The 24,627-nt window shown below is 40.1% G+C and overlaps 2 pseudogenes; both read right to left on the reverse strand.

The window, feature by feature from the left end:
• Positions 1–6,831: 6,831 nt before the first annotated feature.
• Positions 6,832–7,490, reverse strand: LOC143642846 (G2/mitotic-specific cyclin-B1 pseudogene; annotated as a pseudogene).
• A 92-nt stretch (positions 7,491–7,582) lies between these two features.
• On the reverse strand, positions 7,583–9,275 carry LOC143642847 (G2/mitotic-specific cyclin-B1 pseudogene; annotated as a pseudogene).
• Positions 9,276–24,627: the final 15,352 nt, after the last annotated feature.

Consider the following 24,627-nt stretch of genomic DNA (forward strand, 5'->3'; position numbering starts at 1 on the left):
TGTTATTACTGGACGCTGTCCGGGCAGGTGCCCCTTGGCCTGGCCGCTCCCTCCTTTCTCCCGTGTTTGCTTTCTTGGTGGTGGGCGGGGAATTTAGGGTGCAGCTGGCTTGTGGGAGAGGCCAGAGGGGAGCCTGGCCCTGCGCTCATGAGCTCCCAGAGGCTCAGCTTGCAGATGCACAGTCTGGGGAGGTGGAGGGGAGAGAGAAGAAAACCCCTCCTCTCTACCTCTAACTTAAGAACCTAGAAACTTCCAGTGCTGAGTTCTTTCAGGGCTCAACGGAAAATGTCACTTTGTCAGGGGACTTTTCTCTGATCAGGGTCAGGGTCTCTTAGGTGCTTTATTGGCTTCCTGTAGTTGTTATAATGAGTTATTTGAATAGTTGCTTGTTTTTTGTCTTTCTCAGTTGATTTAAAAGCTTCATGAGGGCAGACACTGGTACGACGCATCCTGTTTATTTTTGTATTCTTATGCATAAAGATTGATAAATAGTAGGTGTTCAATAAATATTTGTTGAATGAATGAATGAAGGAGGTACACAGAAATGTATGTACAAGAATTCTCTTCGGAAATAGCCTAATGTCTAAGAAGTGAGAAACAAATCTAGGAAGTGGGAAACAAATCATGGAGATTCATTTGGTTGAATATATCATTAAAAACATTTTTAAAAAGTAATAACATGAAAACTTCAGAATGTCAGGTTAAATGAAAAAAGCAGGACATGAATATTAATATATGGTATGCTTTCTCTTCGTTTTTTGGCAAAAGAAAAGATAGAATTAAACTGAGGGAAAATATGCTTCCCAGGTAGATTATGGTGCCATAAACACTTTTTCCTTTATGCTCTACTGCAATTGTCAAAATTTATAAAATGAATTTGAATTATCTGACAACCAGAAGAAGAAACATTTTTTTTTAAATATTAGGAATTAGCAAAATACAATGAAGAAGATTTATATATAGAGAAAGGAAAGCAAGATGCCCCTTGGCGGGTGAGGCATACATGGGAATGTCTAAAGATTAAAAAGCCAAAAACTATCAGCCTGGGCAAAACACTTTTCAAAATCATATTGAGTCATAACTTTGAAAGATGTTTTGAATTTCTCTTTGCAAGATGTTTTTTTTTCTTTGAATGGTCAGTGTGCCATCCCAGCTGGGGACAGAGTGACCCTCAGCACAAGGGCTTTAGGCCAACCAGAATTTTAAAAAAAGGGCAGGAACGATGCCCGGCTGTGCTGGCACTCCCCACTCTGGGTGGGAAATAGCTGTGTACGCGCCCGTTTCCCAAGGAGACGCCCACCTCTCTGGAGGCATGGGCTGAACGTAGCTTACTCACTGTCCATCTCCACTGCATAGCACAGTGCTTTGCATGCAGTGGGGGCTAAATGAGCATTTGTTCAATAAATGATGGGGTTCCTGCATCCAGCACTCCAGCGGACAGGGACTCCCGTAAGAATCACCGTCTTTAAATGTGAAGGTCAACGTTAGGACAACACCGAAGCCTCATGCAAAAAATGCTGAACAGCTGAAATGAGAAAATTTCAGAGTCTTAAAAAAAAAAAAAGACAAGATATCTTATATTCAAGCAACTAGAGATCATAGAGATAAGAACTTCCTTCCAGTCCAGAAAGCAAGTACAATTCTTGTTTTCTTTACATTCTTACAGCCGTGTGCTCTGTTCTGAGGTCTTCTGGCTTGTGATTATGGGGTTGGGGGTGGGGTACACTGCTATTTCTTCACGTATCCATGAACGCAGATACCAGAGCTCAATTCCTTAAATAGGCTCCGGTTTGATAAGGCTGATCGGATCTGGATCTCTTTCAGACTCTAGTCTATTTCCTTAGACATTGGAGAATGTTCCAAATTCAAGGCTATTTCAGTACCTTTCTATTTGCAATGCGTGATGCTATAAAATGATAGTTGTATTAAGTTTTGAGAGTTGCTGTAACAAATCACTAAAACCTAGTGGCTTAAAACAATGCAAATTTGTTATCTTACAGTTATGTGGATGAGAAGTCTTATATGGATCTCCGCAGGCAAAGATCAAAGTGTCAGCATGGAACCTTCTTCTCTGGAGGCTCTAGAGGAGAATCTAGAACACACTTCCTTGTGTTTTCCAGCTTCTAGAGGTCACGCGTTTTCCTTGGTTCATGCCCCCACTTCTATCTTCAAAGACAGCAGCGCTGAGCGGAGTCTTCTCTACACCACCAGCTCTCTGGTTCCCTCTTTGGATTTTCTCATCCACTTATAAGGACACCTGTGATTACATTGGCCCCACCCAGATAATCCAGATATTCTCTCTATTTTAAGGTCAGCTCACTAGCAAACTTAATTCTAACTGCTGAATTACTAACACATTCACAGCTTCTGGGGATGAGAACATGCCCATGCTTGGAGGGCCACATTCTGCTACTGCAAAAACTGTACACACAAGTTTATATACACAGGTTCTAGTTTGCTAGCTGCTGGAATGCAACACACCAGAGACGGACTGGCTTTTAATAAAAGGGGATTTATTTTGTTAGTTCTTCAGAGGAAAGGCAGCTAACTTTCATCTGAGGTTCTTTCTTACGTGGGAAGGCACAGAATGGTCTCTGCTGGGTTTCTCTCCAGGCCTCTGGTTTCCAACAACTTTCCCCGGGGTGATTCCTTTCTGTACCTCCAAAGGCCTGGGCTGAGCTGCGAGTGCTGAGATGAGGTGCTGAGCTGCCTGGGCTGTGCTACGTTGAGTCTCTCATTTAAGCACCAGCCAATTAAGTCAAAGGTCATTCATTGTAGCAGGCACGCCTCCTAGCCAACTGCAGATGTAATCAGCAACAGATGAGGTTCACGTACCATTGGCTCATGTCCACAGCAATAGAACTAGGCACCTTCACCTGGCCAAGCTGACACCTGAATCTAACTACCACAACATATAACCTAGAAAATAATGTCATTTAAAAACCCGTGTCCCTATTGTACCCCCTCTCTTCCTCAGAAAAGGAAAGAAAAAAGGAAAAAAATATTCCAAAGAGTCAAACCCCACAGAATGAAACAATTTTAGCACTAAAACAGTAGAGTTCTTCTCTTGGTAAATGGATTTCAGGAGAAACAGTTTCACAATCCACTTGTGTGGGAGTTCATATGTAGGAATCTAACGCTCATAAATGGCTTCCATGAAGCCTTGCTCACAGTATGAATAGATGCGATCCTATTATAATCTGCCTACTGTTTGCCTGAAAATTGTACATACAAATTGTGTCTAAAGCCTTTTCTACTTAATCATTTCTCAGGAATTTTGTTTACCTTTTTCATTTGATAAGGCAAGGTCTCTTTCCATCCCCCATTAAAAAATATTTTGAAATAACTTCAAACTTAGAAGACAGTTGCAAAAATAATACAGAACCCAAATAGAGAACTCCAACATACCCCCCCACCCAGATACCCAAATACACCAAGTTTTACATTGTGCCCCATTTGTTGTATCATTATTTGTGTCTGTCTGTCTGTCCATGGTAGTTGAAGTTTTTGGACACCAGAAAAATATGTTGTTAAGTTAATCCATTCCTGCAGGTGTAGACCTATTGTGGGTGAAACCTTTTGATTAGGTTATTTCAGTTGGTGCCTGCTCCAGAGTGGGTCTTAATTCACTTACTTAAGTCTTTTATAAGAGAATAAAAACATACAAAGAGATGAGATTAAGAGAAGCTCACAATAAAAGCCTGAGAGCTGAAAGAGGAAGCCGCTGAAGCCAGAAGGACCATCACACTCGCCATGTGCCTTGCTACTTGACAGAGGAGCCCAAGCTCACTGGTAACTGGTCTTCAGGGAAGATATCATCCCTTTGATGCCTTAATTTGGATATTTTCAAGGCCTTAGGATCATAAACTGTAAGCTAATATATCTCCATTGTTAAAAGCCAGTCCATTTTTGATATATTGCACTTCGTCAGCTTTAGCAAGCCAAAACACTATCTTGTATCTTTCTATCCAACTATTTACCTTTCTATATTCTAACATCGAAGAGTGATTGTTAACAATATACTTCTTGAGCACTTTATACTTCCGTGTACATTTCCTAAGAGCAAGGATATTCACTTATGTAACCACCTTAAGTATAGTTATCAAGTTCATGAAATTTAACATTAATATATAAAGATTATAGTCTATATTCCAATTTTTTCATAAGTCCCAATAATGTCCTCTTGGGCCTTTACTTCTCCATTATTAGCTCCAGCCCAGGATCTTGTATTACATTTAATTGTCATCATCTATTTAGCCTCTCTCCTTCTCCCCTCTCTCTTTTAATCTGTGGAAAAATATACAACATAATATTTCCATCTCAACACTCCCAAGCATAACATTCAGGTGAAGAACATTGATACATTTACAGTGCTGTGCTACCCAAAGGCCATCCATTACCAGGACTTTCCCATCACCCCAAACAGATTCCCTGAAACCATCATGAACCAACCCCACCCCCATCCATGGTAAACGGTTCTCTACTTCTGACTTTAAGAATTTGCCTTTTCTACTTATTTCACATAAATGAAATCATAAAATATCTGTCCTTTTGTCTCACTTATTTCACTCAACAGTATGTCTTTAAAAATTCATCCAAGATGTAGCATTTATCAGAACTTCATTCCTTTTTAAGGGTGAGTAATATTCCATCATAAGTATCTATCACGGTTTGTTTAACTATTCATCTATTTAGGGACATGTGCGTTGCTTCCATCTTTGGGTTATTGTGAATAATATTGATGTGAACATTTGTGTACAGATATCCGAGTCCCTGATCTCAATCTTTTCGGTATATTCCTAGAAATTCTTTTGGATTGCAGGGTCATATGGTAGTTCTATATTTAACTTTCCAAGGAACTGCCAAACTGTTTTCCACATGGCAGCACCATTTTACATTCCCAACAATGTACTAAGGTTCCTATTTTTCTGTAACCTCATCAGCACTCTTTTTTCTGCTTTTTAAGTAATAACCATTCTGGTGGGTGTTAGGTAGTATCTCATGGTTTTAATTTGCACTTGTCTAGGGCTGTTGATGTTGAGCATCTTCTTGTGTGCTTCTTGGCCATTTGTATATCTTCTTTGGAGAAATATCTATTCAAGTCCTGTGCCATTCTTTTTATTTGCATTGAGCTGTTTGTCTTTTTGTTGTTCAGTTGTAGCATTTCTTTATGTATTCTGGATATTAAACCCTTATTGGACATATGGTTTCCAAGGATTTTCTCTCATTCTGTTGGCTCTCTTTCCAACATTTCTTGGTAATTTTCTTTGATGCACAGAGTCTTTAACTTTGATGAAGTCCAATTTTTCTATTTTTTTTTCATTGCTTGTGCTTTTGGTGTAAGAATCTATTGCCTAATTCGAAGACCTGAAGGTGTTTCCCCATGTTTTCTTCTAGGAGTTTTACAGTTTTAGGAGGTTGATCCTTTTTAATTTAATTTTTGCATATGGATTTAACTTTTGCATATGGATATCCAGTTTTTCTAGCACCATTTGTTGAAGAAACTGTCCTTGCTCCACTGGGTAGACTTACCACCTTTGTCAAAAAATCAATTGGCCTTAGATGTATGATTTTATTTCTGAATTCTCAATTTTATTCCAGTTGTCAATATATCTGTCTTTGTGGTAGTAATACATTGTTTTGCTTAGTATGGCTTGTAACGCTTTAAGAAATCCACAAGTGTGAGTTATCCAATTTTTTTCTTCTTTTTCAAGATGGTTTTGGCTATCTGAGTTTCCTTACCCTGCCGTATGAATATGATTATTACAGCTTGCACTTCTGAAATAAGGCTGTTGGAAATCTTGATTGGTATTGTATTAAACCTGTAAACAGCTTTGGGTAGTACTGACATCTTAACAAAATCAAGTCTTCCAATCCAACAGCATGGAATATCTTTCCATCTATTTTGTCTTCTTTAATTTCCTTCAGTAATGATTAGTAGTTTTCTGCTTACAAGTCTTTTACATCCTCAGTTAAATTAATTCCTAGATATTTAATATTTTAGTTGGTATTGTAAGTGGAATTGTTTTCCTGATTTCATTTTCAGATTGTTCCTTGCTGGCATATACATAAACCACTTACGTAAGTGAATTGGTCTTACACCCTGACTACTTTGTTGAATTAATTTATTGGCTCTAGTAACTTTCTTGTAGCTTCTTCAGGGATTTTCCATGTGTGGGATCATATCATCTGCAAAAGGAATAGCTCTACCTCTTCCAATTTAGATGATCTGTCGGGGATTAAACAATATCCCCCACAAAAGGCACAGTCAAGTTTCCAACCCCTGGTCCCGCAAGTGTGAACCCATTTGAAAACAGGACCTTTGAAGATTTTAGTAATTAAGGTATGCAAACTGAATGATGGTGGGCCTTATCCCGTATGGTAGGGTCTTTATAAGCAAAGAAAATTGGACACAGAGAGGAAGCCATGCGGAGAAAGAAGAACCTGGAAATCAAGGAACCTGGAACAGAAAGTGGAAGATGCCACCATGTGCATTGCCAAGTGAAAGAAAAGCTAAGGACAAGACTGCTGGCAGCCAACCCCAGAATGCCACAGTCTTAGGGAAAAAAGATTGCATGCTGCTGCCTTGATTTTTTGGACTTCTCCTAGCTTCAAAAACATGAGCTAATAAATAAGCCAACCTATTGTATGGTATTTGTTTTAGCATCTGGGATGCTTTTATTTCTTTTTCTTGCTTGATTGCTCTGGCTAGCACACCCAGTACAATGTTCAACAGCAATGGTAATAGCAGGTATTTTTTTTTTTGAACAGACAGCACATAGTGCCAATTTTATTTGCAAATATTAAAGTACACCAACTCAAATTCATAAGTTATACTTTTGCCACAGCCTTGGCTAGATCTTGAACTATTGTAGAATTCAGCTCTGCTTAAGTGCTGATTTTAGCATGCTGAGATGTGGCATACTTGTTCTTGATAGTCATATGCATTGTAAGCCCATGATTCACCATGGGTATATTCTTAGCCAGGTGCTGCATAACAGGAAGAAGGGATTCTTCAGTGTAGGACAGGTAAGGCTATAGAGTTGGTGTCCGTTTACCATTATCAAGAGTTTTCAGTGCTAAGCAAAAAGCTCTCGCTGTCATCTGAGAAGGAGGAAAGTGCACCATATCATATTCCAACATAGTCAGTTCCATTAGATATTTGGCCAAAGTATATTGCTCAACATCAACCTCTCCAATCTTAGATATTCTCCAAAGGAAGGGCAGGGGCAAAGGGTGACCCAGACCAACATTTAATGCTCTTAGAATCTTCATTTCCCTCTGATCTTGTGCTTAGTGTAAGTATGGCTATTCACAAAGGCAAATTTTCCAGTTTCTGGAGGATACATTTCTTCATATTTGGTGGTAATAAATATGGCAGTGACATCAACAAGCTGCAACATCTTCTTAGGCACACAATTATTCTGCATGAATTGATCAGTGATGGCAGCAGTCATATAGGTGGTCTCCTGCAGCAACCTGAATTTCATAATTTCATCTGAACCTATATTAGCCAGTCAATTAGGATGGCTCTCATGTTTCCAGTGACTTCCCCACCCAGTAGGTATTTTGGTCTGACTGCTCACTCTTCTTCAAGTTGTCTCAGATAAGAGTAGATACCTTTCACATATTCACTACACAGGTTTGGATCAGCTCCATCTTCTGCATCCACCTCATTTACTGCAAAAATTACACCAGAGAAAGCCTGACACAGATATTCTTCTGCAAGGGTACATCCAGATGTTTCCACTGCACTTGGAGAGGGAATATCCACTGCACTTGGAGAGGGAGTACCCACAAAACAGGCTCAGGCAAAAACTTTACTTCTTTAGTGGCTCCGGTTCTGGTTCTGGTTCTGGCTCCGGCAGAGGCAAAGCTGCTTTTTCCAGAGTTTTGGGTACTTTCTTCCAACAGCTGAAGTTTTTGCTTCCTTTTTCAGAGATATTTTGGCCTGTGGCTGTTCACTGACTTTGTTACCAATGTCTCTGAGAGCTGTTCTTGGCCTCAGCCTGGTCTTGGACGCTGCAGCAGTGGCTGAAGGTACTCGCTTTGTACCTGCCGTACTGATCTTCATCTTATTTTCAGCATTAATATTTGTGTACCTGGTGACTCGGAGTGCCATGGCTTCCTCTTCACCAAGCAGCAGTTCAGAGGGAAGAAGCAGAACCCAGGAGCACGGGAAGAACAGGGGACCAAAACAATATCTTTATTTCTTATTGGTCGCCTTCCATTTCTCCTTGAGTCAACTTAAGTAATTTGTGTGTTTCTAAGAGTCTGTCCAATTCTTATAGGTTATCTAATTTGTTGGCATACAATTGTTTGCAATATCCTTTTAAGATTCTTTTTATTTCTGCAAGGCTGGTGGTAATAACTCTCATTTATTTTTGATTTTTATTATTTACATCCTATTTTGTCTTTGTCAGCCTACCTAAGGATTTGTCAATTTTATTGATCTTTTCAGAGAACCAACATTTGGTTTTGCTGATTCTATTGTTTTTCAATTCTCTATTTCATTTATATTCACTATAATAATAATTATTTCCTTCTTTCTGCTTACTTTGGGTTTAATTTTCTCTTCTTTTTCCAGTTCCTCCAGATATGAGGTTAGGCTACTTACTGACTTTAGATTTTCTTTCTTTTTTAATGTAATCATTTAGAGCTATACATTTCCTCCTGAGCACTGTCTTAGCTGTATCTCATACATTTTCATATGCTGTGTTCTTGTGTCATTAGTCTCAAGATATTTCCTGATTTCCCTTGTGATTTCTTCTTTGACAACTTGGTTGCTTAAGAGTGTATTGTTTAATTTCTACATATTTGTGAATTTTCCAGTACTTCTCCGTTGTTGATTTATAGCTTCATTTCAGGATGGTTGCAGGAGATACTTGGTATGACTTCAATCTTTTAAAAGTACTTGAGACTTGCTTTGTGATCTATCAGATGCTCTACCCTAGAGAATGGTCCATTTTTACTTGAGAAGAATGTATATTCTGCTGTTATGAATGAAGTGTTCTATATATGTCTGTTAGGTGTGATTGGTTTACAGCATTGTTCAAGTCCTTTATTAGCTTATTGATCTTCTGTATAGATGTTGTATACCCTATTGTAAATGGTGTATTGAAGTCTTCTACCATAAATATAGAACTGTCTATTTCTCTGTTCAAATCTATCAATGTTTGTTTCATATATTTTGGGACTGTATTTTTAGGTGCATATATAGTTTATAATTATTATCTTGCTGGATTGACTCTTTTTTCAATATATAGTGTCCTTAATTTGTCCCTTTTCACAGTATTTGACTTAAAGTCTATTTCTATCTGATATTCATATGCCCACCCTCACTATGGTTTTTTTTTTTTTTTTTTTTTTTTTTTTTAACATGGGCAGGCACTGGGAATATCGAACCCGGGTCTCTGGCATAGCAGGCGAGAACTCTGCCACTGAGCCACCATGGCCTGCCCTCTCACTATCTTTTGATTACTATTTGCACAGAATATTTTTTCCATTCTTTCACATTCAGCCTACTTGTGCCAGAATTTAAGGGGAGTCTCTTGTAAACATCATATAGTTGGTGCATGCATTTTTTTTTTTTACTCATACTGCCAATTTCTGTCTTTGCCTGGAAATTTTAACACATTTACATTTGAAATAATTATGGATAATGCAGGACCTACTTCTGCCTCTTTGCCATGTGGTTTTTGTAAGTCTTATACATTTTTGTCCCTCATTTGTTCCATTACTGCTTTCTTTTGCATTCATCTTTTGTAGTGAACCCCTTAAAACATCTCCTCATTTCCTTCTGTGTATATTTCCCAGATATTTTCTTTGTGATTACCACAGGGCTAAAATTTAACATCTTAAATCTATAATAATCTCATTTGACTTGATATCAACTTAACTTCTATAACATACACAAATTGTGTTTCTATATTGCTCCATTCTCCACCTTTATGTTATTCTCATTGCAAATTACATCTTTATAATTAGTGTCCCAAAGCATAGATTTATTATCATTTTTTGCATTTGCATTTCACATCCTGTAAGAAATAAAAAATGGAATTACAAACCAAAAATAGAATATACTGGCATTTGCATTTACTCATGCGGTTACTTTTACCAGAGATCTTTATTTCTTCATGTGCCTTCAATATACTCTCTAGTCTTTTCCTTTCAGCCTAAGGAAATTTCCTTTAACATTTCTTTTAAGGCTGATCTTATGGTGATATACTCCCTCAGCTTTTGTTTATCTGGGAATGTCTTCATCTTACCTCACTTTTGAAAGACAGTTTGGCCAGCTTCTACTGAGAAATCTGCACTTAATCTGATTGAGACTCCCTTGTATGTGATGTGAAACTTTCTTCTCTCTTGTGGCTCTTAGAATTCTTTCTTTATATTTGGTATTCTACAGGTTGATTATAATATGTTTCAGTGGAGTCTAGTTGGGCTTATCCTCTTTGGAGTTTGAGTTTTTTGGTGTGTATGTTCTTGTCTTTCATTAAACTTGGGATATTTCCAGCCATTATTTATTAAAAATTATCTTTCTGCTCCTTTTTCTTTTCCTTTTGGGATTTTCATAGTGTGTGTATATTTTCATGCCTGATGTTGTTCCACAGGCTTCTGAGGCTCTGATCACTTTTCTTCATTCTTTTTTCTTTCTGCTCCTCAGATTGGATAATTCCAGTTGTCTTATTTTCAAGTTCACTGATTCTTTCTTTTGCCAACTTCAATCTGCTCTTGAACACCTCTAGGTACTTTATTTCTTTTACCATGGTCTTCAGCTGTTTGGTTCCTTTTCATGATTTTCTCTTTATGTTTGACCATTTAATTGATTTCCTTTAGGTCTTTGTGTTTTTCTTTAGCTCTTTGAGCATATTTAGGAACATTGTTATGGTATGTCCAGAGTCTGGTCTTCCTCATTGATGGTTTTAAATCTTTATCTTGCTCCTTTGCATGGGCCATCAATTCCAGAAGATGTTTTGTTATCTTCTGCTGCACTCTGGACATTATTATATTTTAATGTGTTATCTTTGGAATTTAGATGCTGAAGTGTTTGTTCCTTAACATTGTATCCAGCTAGTGTTATGACAGAAATTTCTTTGAATGCCGGGAGCTAACAAAACAAATGAAGAACAAAAAAAAAGAAAAGGAAAGAAAATATCTTTCCCAGTCTTTGCAGATTAGTTTGTGTGATTAGCCTATATCCTAACTGGGAGAGCATCCTGAAGTAAAAGTGTAGGTTCCCTCTGTATGTTTAGGAAGCATGGACCATGTCCTGGGCATGTGCACTCATGACCAAGGAGTTCCCCCATTTATACAGGTCCCAGTGCTCCCTCTTCTTCCCATAAAAGTCTTTCTTCTTGGTGTCCCAGGCGCTTTATTGTGTGTCTTAAAGCCTGTATTTCTTTACTCTACACAGCAGTGATTTGATTGCTTTTTATACTGATTTAGCTGCCCACAAGCTGTTTTTGTGTGTAAGGCATGTTCTGAGTTATTAAGGCAGAGACAAATATCCTGGCTCAGACCTTCAGGATGCCACCAGACAGAGTGGTAGAGACATACATGCACACTATTGTGTGTACCAGGGGTGCTCCCTGTAAAACTAGGCCCACAGACCCACACTGGCCAGCTCTGTGCCAAGCCAGTGAGGGGTTGGGGGAAGTCCAGCCAGGGTTGCCATAAGATTTTCCTATCATTTTCAAGTTGCCTTTTTTTTTTTTTCTTTTTTGCTACTAGCCTTGTTACTGCAATTCTTTAACTGTTTTAGCTTTGATAAAGATGATTCTGCCAGTTCTTGCTAGTTACTTAAGCTTCTGTGGGGGGATAGAAACCTGGAGCATGTCTGCCATTCCAATGACATCTCTTTCCCTGGTGCTTTTACAACAGATAACATTGAGATAGACTCTAGCCAGCCCCAAGAGGAATGAGCATTGATTGCAAATCTGCAGGCGTGATAAGCTTTTCTGCATAATTTATGGAGAAGGTAAAGCACTGTATAGAAATATCAGTTTCCATGTCCCATATGTCCCCATCCTACTCCATATCACACATTGAATAAACAAAAAGTAATAGAACTACCAGCATTCCATAATCATATCAACCATCTTTTCCCATCTATAAACTGTAAGAGTACGAGACATTTGTTATATTTTGTTTTGAGTGAAACCAGAATCAATAACAAATTTGTTTTTCATTCATTCCTAAATATATTTACTGTATGAATATGGATCAGCAGGGGTGGTGTGAGACTGTCACTGCTTGAGCAGAGCGTCTGTGCAATCCATAGCAACACTTCCAATATTCCCAAGCCAAGGCCAATAAATCATAAGGCTCATGTGTTATTGAATTCAGAGCATCACCACCAACAAAATCAATTGAGATGCATTCAGAATTTTCAATTTTCCAGCTCCTCTCTCTTTAACAAATCATTTCTCCTATTCCTTCTATCTGACTAACTTCACGGAGTGACCCCAGGTTAGCCTCCTCTCTATCCACCCCAACCCTCCGCCATTGTGAAGTGACCATGTAGTTGGAGTATGTCTTGGTTAATCTTAATTAATTGGCTTGATTCATTTTAAACCAAACCAATCATGATTTTTCTCATGTCCCTTACCAGTGAGGCAAAGCACTGTATGTCATTCCTTTGGCAACAAAGACTGGCTCAACTTGGGCCAATCTGATGCTAACTGAAGTTTGCTGGGGCTCCTAAATAAAGGGCCCTCATTCTTCAAGCCCCTACTTCCCACCCCAAATGGGTCCTAGGACTTTTGCAGCTATCTTGTTATCAGCTGATAAAGTAATTGATCTAAAAGAATCTCAGGGAAGCAGAGCTCACTCCTTATTTCCCACACACCTCTGACTTCCAGTTATGTATGACGATATTTTCTTCTTGCTCAAGCCATTTTGAGTTGGATTTTCTATGTTATATTCATTTCTTCATTCCACAAATAATTATCAAATATTCACTATGTATCAGGATAACAAATATAGGCATTTGGATTGTGTCTGAGGACAGAAATAAGGTTCCTGATCTCTGGTACTGCAGCAGATTAGATAGGGAAGAAGGGAAGGGAAAGTGACCCCTAAGATCCATCACAAAATTCCCCACTTAGGTTGGCACTTGAAAAGAACCAATGAAAAGTGCAGTTCATCAAGCCCTTATTAGCTTAACCAGAGGGCCAGCTAAGGGAAACTGCAGACTTTCTGACCTATGGGGCTTTCTGGAGGGCTCCCCTTGGATCTCAGGGGTCATCCAACAGGAGCCCCAGTAGGTCCTCATCCTCAAGAGCTGTCCTCTGGTGCACTCGGCCTAGCAGTAAGCCCTGAAAAGCCAGGAGCCGTTAAGATGATGAAAATATATCTAGAGCACAGTGAGAAAGCTTGGGATTGTGAAAGGCTAAAGGGGGGACTGATTATCTTCCAGGAGGGCATGGTGGCCATCTTAAGTGAAGACGGAAAGGGGAGAGCTAAGATGCTTTGAGAACATAAAGTCAGGTTCAAGTTGTAACTTCATAAGAGTTCAGCCCTGTAATGATGTATTGAAGCACTTCTACTAAGAGCTTTAGGAAGAGCACAGTGTCCTACCTTTCTAGGAAGACCTATAGCTCTGCTCCTGAAGAAACTGGATGAGTGACTTCAAAACCACCTTTTTCATCATGACCTAGGTTCATTAAAAATTCAGATTTTTGAGGCCTACCCCCAAAGAGCCTAATTCACCCACAGGGATTCTGATAAGGAGCTGCATTGTAAACATCCAGGCTAAGGAATCCCCAGCTTCTGTAACTGTGGTTTCTATGTTCCGTTTTTGAGGGTGCTTCTGGAGCATACTTAATTTCGTCTTTTCCAGCTCAGATGTTCTTAATCTGAGTTTCTAGGTCTCAGTGGATAAAGTTCAGGAGATGCATGAGCCTCTTAAAACTGTATGCACAATTTCACTTATATAGGACGTTTTTGCAAGATCTCAAAGGAATCTGTGGTTCCCAAAGGGCTCAGAACCACCCTTCAGCTGTTCTCCCAGCTCCTGGCTGCCCTGGCCCCCTGGAGTTAGCACTTACTCTCTGCCCTGGCCTCAGTGATGGTACATTTCTCTTCTGTTGTGGATGATTTGGGAAAGAGGGTGGTCACATCCATGTTTCTACTGAAATCAATTTCCTTTGGAAGAATGTGCCTATGGCAGTTTTCGTAGCATAATGCTGTCTCTGTTTTGATGAGTAACTGAAAAAAAATCATCCAGGTCACCAAAATTCTAGTTTCTTTATTTTTTCCCAGAACCCACCCTCTTTGCTGGATCTCTTTTTTTCTTTCCTTTTGGCTCCGTTGCGTTATTTCACTTCTTGGGTTCTATTTTGTCCTCATTGCTGCTCCATAGAACGAAGTCCCAGCTCCTTGGCCTGGCACGTGTGCCCTTTACAACCTCTCTCCTGCTGTTCCCGTAAATGCTCGTGGTTCCAAGTTAACTGTGCCCCTTGCCACTCCCCGGGCTCCGTCTGCTGCCCTCCCCCTCTGGGCCTCCACAGAATACTTCTCTTTCATCTCCGTCTGTCACAGTTTTGCCCTTGTCAAGGCCTTCCTTCCATCTATCCCCCAGCCAGGAATATTTCCTCTTCTCTGAACATCAATTGTACTTTGTCCGTATCATTCCTATGGCAATATTGAATCCTATTTTATTATTCATGTCTCGTGTTTCTCTTTTTTGTTACTAGATTCGAAGTCCTTTCACTGCAGGGCCCAGGTTGATTTAAGTCTGTATCTGGTACACTGTCTGTCACAGTACCCAGCATACAATAAACCCTTAACAAAATCTGGCAAACATACCTAAAAAGCTAGATCTGGCTATTTTAATTTGGAAAAAATATTTGTTTGTCTTTTTTCCCTGGTAATCTAAGTTGGGCAGTAGCTTGAGAGCTGCAGATAAACTGCATTTTTTTCTAGATGAATTAGAAAAGGAGCCTGATGGTTTGATTGAGATTTACACTTCTAAAATCATTGAATTATGTGATTTCATATTCCCATAACACCCTGCAAGACTTGCAGTAGTGCAGCGTTTTTACCCCCTTCTTTTCTGGTGATTATCTGAGGTGAGAGGTTAAGGGAGCCACCCAAAGCCACAGAGCAGGCAGCTGACAACACTGGGGCTGGACCCAGGCCCCCCAGGGACACTGTGGCCAAGCAAAACATTGACGGTGCTAAGAATGGGATATACCTGTGTTCCCTCAGTACCAAAGCAGACCTGTTGTGGGCATGACCTTTTGGTTAGGTTATTTCAATTGAGATGTGACTCAGCCCATTCAAGGTGAGTCTTTTTTTTTTTGTCCTTTACAAAGCGAATTTTTTAAGTTGCAGGTTTATAGTTCTAAGGCTGTAAACATGTCCCAATTAAGGCATCCAGAGAAAGATACCTTGATTTAAGAAAGGGTCCAGAACCCCTCGGTCAGCTGGGAACGCAAATGGCTGGTGCCTTCTGGGATCTTTGGCTTTTGGTTTCAAACAGCTTCCCTGGGGGCGTTTACTTTCTGCATCTCCAAATGTCTGGGCCCTGTGTTGGCTATGGAGCAACTATTCCCCAAGTGTCCGAGCTTCTTACAAAATCTTTCCCCTTCTAAAGGACTTCAGTAAACTAATCCACATACACCTTGAATGGGTAGAGTCACATCTCCGTCTAATCAAATGTCACACCCACAATTGGAAGTGTCACATCTCGATGGAAACAAGCCCATCAAAGCTTTCACCCTAAACAACACTAAATCAGGATTAAAGGACCTGGCTTTTCTGGGGTACACAACACTTTCAAACCAGCATATGGGCTTAAAGAAATCACTCAGAAAATAGAGGATTCCCATATACACCCCACCATTGACACGTTGCGTTGGGTTAGAAAATGTGTTACTACTGGTAATAGTACAATTATAAAACTGAGCTATTAACTAGAGTCTAGGATTTAATCTAGGGTGCACTGTTTGTGTTATGCAGTGCCATGGAATTTTAAATTTCTAGTTATTATTCTGTTACCATAAATACAAACATTTCCCCTTTTAATCACATTCAGATACGCAGTTCTTTGCTGTTATGTTGCCAGTGTTGTGCTATCAAGGTGAATCTTAACCCTTTCACTGGAGTGCTCTAAGAGAGATGAAATTAAGAGAAGCTCGCAGAGAAAAAGCCCCCAGAGGAGCTGAGAGAGGGAGCCACTGAAGCTAGAGGCTGAAACAATCTGGAGAGAAGGACCTGCAGAGGCCACGTGCCTTCCCATGTGACAGAGGTGTCCCAGATGCCACCAGTGACCTCTCTCAGAGAAGGCATTGCCTTGTTGATGCCTTAATTTGGACATTTTCATGGCCTTAGACCAGTAAATCTGTAAGCTAATAAATCCCCATTGTAAAAGCCAACCCCTTTCTGGTAAAACGCATTTCGACAGCTTTAGCAAACTGAAACACTTCCCAATCTACATTTCTCTGCAGCCATTCTCATGCTCATCATCCGAGCTAAAAATCATTGTTATTTTTCCTTCTTTATTCCTGATAGTTTATTGGTTGTAATATGTCTTTCCAATTCTTCCTTCAAAATGTCTATCTGTTTGAAAATCTAGAGGCTTTTTGCCAAAAATATATGTTTCTCTAGAATGGGCCTGCCCCCCCACCCCACGCACATTCCTTTCTTCTTATTTCTATTACTATCACTACCTTCTAATCCAGGGACTCCATGGCCTCATCTTTAAACCACGGTAATAACCTTTACCTGATTTTAATGTTTCTAAAATATAAATCTAAGGATGTTAAACACCCCCTCCCCAATTACATTGCTGTCCATTGCTCATAGGGTAGACGCCCCCCAGCTCTTGGCCTGGCCTGCAGAAACACCCACAAGTTGACATCAAGCTATCTTTCCATCTTTATTTCTTAATACTCCTCTGTAGTAATTCTTTGCTCCAGGCAAACTCTTCCATTTATTGCCCCAGAATGCATCTTCCACAGCCTTGTCTGCTACTTAGTTTACCTCTGACTTCTTCCTTTCTACCTCACCTGTCCTTCCCATCCTCTAGGGCCCATCTTGGGCTTACCTTTCTAACATGGACTTTCCTAAATATTAAACCCATTCCTCTGAAGTTTGGGGTGTACTGTTGTCTATCTGTTTGCTACTCAAAGTGTTGTCAAAAGACCAGCAGAATCGGCACATGTGGGAGCTGGTTAGAAGTGCAGAGTCTCAGGACCCAACCCAAGACTGGTGAATCACTATCTGCCTTTTTTGCAAGATCCCTGAAGTGATTCATGAAGTATGAGAAACTCCGTCTACACCACATAGGTGCTTAGATAATACTTGCTCAAACCCTGATGGATAGACCTGTCTGTATTCCCTCAAGATCCTTGAAGCCAGGGACCTGTTTTGTTTTTCTTTTTATCTCTCTTCAAACATACCTCCATGGTAAAGCAGGCACTCACTAAAATAAATTTAGTGTCCTTCTTTTCCTTTACTTATTAACTAGAAAAAAAAAAACAAAAAACAAAAAACAGGTGTACTCGTTTTAAATGGTTATGTACCCCAGAAAACCCATGTTCTCCTAATCCACTCTGGTGGGGGCAGACCTGTTGTTGCGTAGACTCTTTTACTTATTTTAATTGTGAAAAATAACATATGCTAAAAAAGCAATACATTTCAAGGCACACCTCAACAATGAGTTATGGAACAGAATTCAGAGATTGGTATGGGTCACAGTTCCACAATTTTAGGTTTTTCTTTCTGGTTGCTCCAAGACACTAGAGACTAAAAGAAATATCAATGTAATGATTTGGCAGTCATATTCATTTGTCAAATCCTAGCTTTACTGTTATAATTCTTCTTTCTTCCAATCTTTAGGGGTATTTGGGTTATGCCTATTCTAACTTTTTCATGTTGGAAAGGGTTGTTGACAATAAGGGAATAGAACTAGTTGATGTTCTGGAGAGGCTGGCCTCTTTGGGTTTCAGGACTTATCTGGCCTAGAGGTTGTAGGTTTCTGGAAAGTAATCTTGGTGCCTAGGCGTTCTTTAGGGTTGGCAGGAATGGTTTGATTGGGGGTTGGCAAACCGTTTATCATAGCAATACCTAGCTGAAGCTTGTGTACGAGTAGCAGTAGCCTCTCAGCTCTATTTTGGGTGGGACCTTTTGATTAGGTTGTTTCCATGGAAATGTGACCCACCCAATTAAAGTTTTCATCCTTTTACTGGAGTCCTCTATGAAGAGAATAAAAGGCAGAAAACAGGGAAAGCTGAGCCAATACAGAAAGTAGAGGGATGAAACCAAGTGAAGGACACAAGGTGAGAGAGATGCCCCGAAGATGCTGAGAGGAGAACTGCAGGACATAGAGAGCTCAGAGAGGTGTCTCCAGAGAAGTAAGTAAGGACCCCCAGACAGAGGCTAAGAGAGAAAGCCACTGAAAACAGAAGCAGAGAGCAATGGAGCCCAGGAGCAAGGGAGTGGCAAATATCACCATGTGTCTTCCCATGTAACAGAGGAACCCTGGGTGCCAGCAGCCTTTCTTCAGAGTCTAGGTATGTGTTAGTTTGCAAGCTGCCAGAATGTGAAATACCAGAAATGGAATGGCTCTTAAAAAGAGAATTTAATAAGTTACAAGTTTCTAGTTCTAAGGAAGTGAAAGTGTCCAAATTAAGGCACCAAGAAGAGGTTACCTTCACTCAAGAAAGGCTTCCCTTGGCACTCTCCAGGTTCTGGCTTGCTTAACATTTCATGGCAATGTCTGCTGGGCTCCAAGCATCTCCAAACATCCAGGTCTCTGTTCTCCACGTGTCTGCATCTGTGTTAACTCTGTAGTGAAGTTTCTGTCGGCTCTGAGGCTTCTATCATTTCTGATTCTCTCCAAAATGTTTCCTCTTTTAAAGGGTTCCAGTAAACTAATCAAGAACCACCTGGAATGGGTGGAGTCCCATCACCATCTAATTAAAAGATCACACCCACAGCTGGGTGTGTCACATCTCCATGGAGATAACCTAATCAAAAGTTTCCAACCTACAGTATTGGATTAGGATTAAGAGAAACCACTTTCTCCTTCTGACTGAATCAGGATTAAAGCATGGCTTTTCTGGGGTACACAATACTTTCAGATCAGCACAAGGTATGTTCCTCTTCATGTCTTAATTTGGACATTTTCAAGGCCTGAGAACTGTAAATAAAAAAACCCCTTTGTAAACACCAATCCATGTCTGGTATAGTGCATTCTGTAAGCTTTAGCAAACTGAAACACTAGATCTCCCAGAAAGTGAATTCAAGCCTTGGCGGTTGTTTAATGAAGAGCAAGTCAATTAATTCTACCTATAGTAGGCAAAGAAAGCAGAGGTAGGCTCTTTATGCAGTGATCGCTCTGTGTTCCTATAGCACCCATGGTTCTCCACCATTAAAACCTCTTTATCCTTTCATTTGAACTTTGGTGCCTTTCTTAACACTCAGATGAAGACATTTGTGATGGCAGATGGTGTTTTCGTCATCCTTTCATCAATGGCCATGGGCCATACTAGAGTAGATGTTCAGTAAATGTGTACTGATGGAATTAATAAATGAATGAATAACATGTTCTATGAATAAATTGTAGAGATCAATCCTAGGCCTTTCTGGATGTTTCTTATTACAGTCAACCAATCTACATTAATCGCCATCCTCTATACACGGAAAAAACTGACAGGATTCTCAAAACCAGGAATCTGCTTTTCTGTTTTCACTCCATTGGTATCATCTTTTAATTTATAAGTGCTGGAGATTAGAAATTTGAAGGCTGAGAGTAGAAATAGGGAAGGAATGCAAGAATCTTAGGTGAAGTATATATTATATTCAAATGGCAATGACTTAGAGGGAGCCCCAAATGGAAAGAACTTGTTCAATTATGAATGTGTCAATTTTCACATTACAGAGTGTTCTACTCTAACAAGTTCATCAAGTAAAAAGGGGGGTTAAAGTAAGTGACTAAGAGCTATGCGGTGTTTACGTAACTTGGTACAATGCTATTTCATAATACCGTTTTGTGCATGAAAAACAGGATGTTTTGCTGAGCTAGCAGAGAAATTCCTGCTTTGTGGAAAATGTTGTCAATTAGTTAACTGAAGAGAAATCTGAGAACAGATAGTACCAGTGTATTTTTTCACTAGCCTAGGTTCATAAAAGCCCAGAGAATACAAGAGACACTTACAGATGACCCCCCAGTATGCTGTGCATTTGTACTGTTACTTAACTTTTTCATGGGAATATGTCTTATTTCCACTAATAGACTACATGGAGAGAAGGGACATATATTCCATAATTCTGCACAAAATTGACAATATTTACCATGTAGGGCTTCAATCACCCACCCTCCTCCCTCCTCTCCCTTCTCTTTTTCTTCCTCCTTTCCTCACCCTATTCCTTCCTTCCTTTCTTCCTTTCCTCCTCCTCCTGCCTACTTACTTACCTAAAAATATTTATTGAGCTTTGATTATATTCTAGTGATTCTATGTGCTGGGGATAAATCATTCATCAAAACAAATAAAAATCCTTGTCTGCCTGGAGCTTGCATTCCAGTGGAATATACAAATAATAAACAAAATAAATAGTATAAAATATATCTAGATTGCGATATGTATTATAAAGAAAAATAAAACAGGGAAGAGGCTTGTGGGTTGGGGAGGTACACTGTTAAATGTGCCAGAGAAGACCCCATTGAGAAGGCGACATTTAAGCAGAGACCGGAAGGAGGTGAAGGAATGAATTATATAGATATCTTGAGGGGAGAGCATCCCAGAAACTGGAATAGCAGGAGGTGGGTATGTATTGGAATGAACAGGGAACAGCCAGGATGATTTCTTGGGTAAGGAATAAAAGAAGCTTGGGGAAGAGACAAGGTCAGAGAGATGAAGACAGGGTAGGGATGGGAAGAGATCAGATCAGGTTTTTAAGGAGATTGTGTTTACTCTGAGATGGAGTCATTGTGAGGCTATGACTAGAGGAATGGTATGATATTAGTTACACTCTGGCTTCAATTTTGAGAACAGCCTGAATAGGGATAAAGTAGAGGCATGGAGGCCATTTAGGAGGCCTTTACAGTCCCATTCATGAGAGGTGCTGGTGGCTCAGAGCAGGGAGGAAGCAGTGAAAGTGGTAAGAGGTGGGCGGATCCTGGATATACTCAGTGTAGAGCCAACAGGATTTGCTGGTAGATTGGATTTGGGGTATGAGAGACACAGAGGCATCCAGGATGACTCGAAGATTTTTTGCCTGAGAAACTAAAAAGATGCAACTGCCAGCAAAGGAGGTAGGGAAAGCAGCAGGTGGAGAAGTTTTTAGGGACCATTAGGAATCTAGTTTTGGCCACTCTGAGTTTGTAAAGTCTTTTAGAGAAGTGAAGATGCTGAGGAGGCAGTTGGATATTTATAGAACGAATGAATAACCAGGATCTTAATCAAGTGTTTACCTCCCTCAAGATAAATGAAAAATTTGCCTCTAACTTCTTCCTTGTAATGTGAAGCCTTTTGGGAAATGATAGTGGAAGAGGACTCTTCTGACCAAAGTCCAGGCCTTCCTGAACTACAGACCTATGGATCTGACAGCTGCTGGCCATTTCCTTAGGTCCTCAACAGGGTTACAAGGAAATCATCCTCTCCCCCCTAACTGGTTGCCTTCTCTGTGAATGCATGACTGGGTCCACCAGGCATGCAAACTTAGAGTCAGCTCTCACTTCTTCCATTTCCTTATCTCAGTGTCTCCTGGTCACCCAAGCCTACCAACTCTACTTCCATACCACTTCCAGAACCATCTCCTCCTCTCTGTCTCTTCACTGATGCCTTTTATTAGATTAGATTCTCGTTATCTCTCACCTGGACTATATCACCATAATCTATCAGATCTCCCAGCCTCCGATCCATCCTCCAAACCGCTTTCAGAGTGATTTTTCTGAAGTGCAAATATGATCATGTTATTCTTCTGCTTAAATGCTTTTTGAAGGCCTCCTACTTTCTCTAAAGCCCCAAAGCCTTGCCTTGGTCTACAAAGACCATGGCGACCTGGCCTTTGCCCCCAGATCACTCCTATGCATCGACCATACCGAATTGGCTTATTTTATCCATCCAGTCTTCAAATATATAGAGAGTGCTTCCTATGTTACAAGCACTAAGTCAAGCTATGCGGATTCAATGCTGTATGCAGCAGACTTAGTTCCCGCCCTCGTGGAATTATACTTGCTCAATTTCTGTGTCTTTGCTCTTTAAATTCCCTTCATTGTATTTATCACTAACACTCCCTACCTCCACTAAACTGCCATGTTTTCCTCCTACCAACCACTTAGAGAATACCAACTCACCTTTTAAGATTCAGTTCACGCCATTTCCTTCTATCATCACTTTATTTGATCTCCTTCTCCTGTCTTATAAAAATGCTTGCTCCTCCAAAAGGTATTATTGAATGACTAATAGCTATAGAAGACAGACTACCTCTAAATTCATTCCAGATTACGTTCAGAGCATTGTCCCTTATATTACTAGGTTATAGCTCAAGGAACCTCTTGATCCTGGTGGGGGAAAACTTCCTTTCCCTGATTTGTCCTGCTGTCCTTGGGTTCTACAGATAGGATAAATCATTAGCTGCTGTGAAGTCAGTGAATCCAACTGCACTGGACTACTTGTGCAGTGGCTCACCCAGAATTTTATATAGCAAGGGCTTTGGGGTGGTGATCTCATTGGGAGGAGTGTGAGGAAATCTTGTCTTAAAGTGAATTTGCATTGGAAACATGTGATTTAGATGTAAGTACATGCATTTGTAGTAGCTTTGCGTGGGACTGATGAAGGTAGGGGCTAAAGACCTACTTTTAATCCATCCCTTCGTGCTCCCACTGTGCAGAAGGACGGCAGTCTGGCTGCTTCTATCCACCCCATCCAATACTTCTTAATCTGCCCTCGGTGGCGACTCCTATAGTCAGTGCACAGCTTGGAAAAAATACATGAAGATTCGGCACTTATAAAGAGATGGGGGCTGGGTACCAAAAACTATGAAAACCTCCTCATTTATCTGTACCTACCACCTTAGGCATGCCTCAGTATCCCAGGGAGCTTCTTGCTTAGACTGAGAAATGCATCCTAGCTATTAGTGCTTGGACCGCAGCAATTTCTCTCTCTCTCATCTCCATAGATGAATATTCACACACATCCATACAGATGATCTTAGAAAGCTCTATTGGGCCATAACTATAATTTGTAAATAGGCATCAGCACTAAAACCAAGCATTCTAGCCCAAAAGCCTGAAAACACTCTTGTGTTTCTCCTTCTGGCTTACTTATAGATTGCATATGGCAGTATATCTTAGACTGGATCTATAAACATGGATATCTGAAATACATTTGCCTCACCCTGGTGTGGTTAGGCAGTAAGCAACCCCGGTGAGGAATTCTGACAGTGGTACAAAGTCACTCTGGTGACAATAAAATCATGGGCCCAAATTCGGAAGAGTAGGGTGGGCCCTCCATGCTGACTGCTAGCCCATCTTTGAGTAGGCATTTGTGTACACACACATGCACGCACACAAATATACACAGCTACACATTTAACTGGATACTCTTTTCCTATTGTATTATATTGAGAACTTTAAAATAATACTTCATTGGTGACTGTCAATCATCTGAATAAAATCTTACGAATATATTTATGTTATAAATACTTTGAATAATTTATAAAGGACCCTTATTCACTGCACAGAATTGCTAGCACAGCTAATGCATTTAATTTATTTAGAGATACTTGCTCTGTTATTATTTAAAATATAGTTACATCTACATGTAGCTGGTTATTTATTAATTTACATTTAGGAATATCAATGAGGCATTTTATAAATTAAAATCACATTAAGTAAGGAGACTATCCTGATTATGATGGCTTATGATTAGGTGATGATTATGAGTGCCTTATTTAATAATAAGTATAATGGCTTAATAACTCCTGTGGTTACACTTTATAACAAAAAAACGCATATTCGATAATATGGGAGGGGTGCTATATAGGAACAAACAAGTAAAAAAGTGCCAATTCTGAAGCTTTACATTGGATCCCAATTGATGTGATGGAAGACACATCATCATTATAAACATTTTCAGGCTGTCAGTCTCATTACCGTATGCAAACCACTTTGCTGGCTGTGCATGACAGGTGAATTTAATGCCAGGTACGGGTGTGTCCAGAGCCCAGATCTGATGCGTATCACTTACTGTGTAGAACCCTGAGGGTCTCCCCTGCCTCTGCTCCACTTCTGCTGTGGCAGGTGAGCCACAGACACGTATTCATGCCTCAGATACGTGCCAGGCCATGGGGTGGCGTGTGCTGCCGGACACGTGCAGTGGGTGGCTGTGCATGGACTTCTTCTGGCTGTCACCACAGCCCCTTAGCCAAGATTCAGAGTCGGCTCCAAGGTCAATCCTTTGGGTAGGAGTACCTTGTGGATAACAACATGGACTCATTTATCAATCATGTCATTCTAACGGTCTTTATTGAGGACCCCAGGTGCTGGGGATACAGTGGTGACAACAGCAGACAGAAGGTCCTGCCTTCATGGACTTCCATTCTAATGACTTCTTAGGGTCAAACCCTAACTGTCCTTATAAACTTGGGCAAGATGTCATACTCTCTGAACAT

Source organism: Tamandua tetradactyla, chromosome 7 (genome assembly GCF_023851605.1).
Source record: "Tamandua tetradactyla isolate mTamTet1 chromosome 7, mTamTet1.pri, whole genome shotgun sequence".
In the NCBI taxonomy this organism is placed as follows: domain Eukaryota; kingdom Metazoa; phylum Chordata; class Mammalia; order Pilosa; family Myrmecophagidae; genus Tamandua; species Tamandua tetradactyla.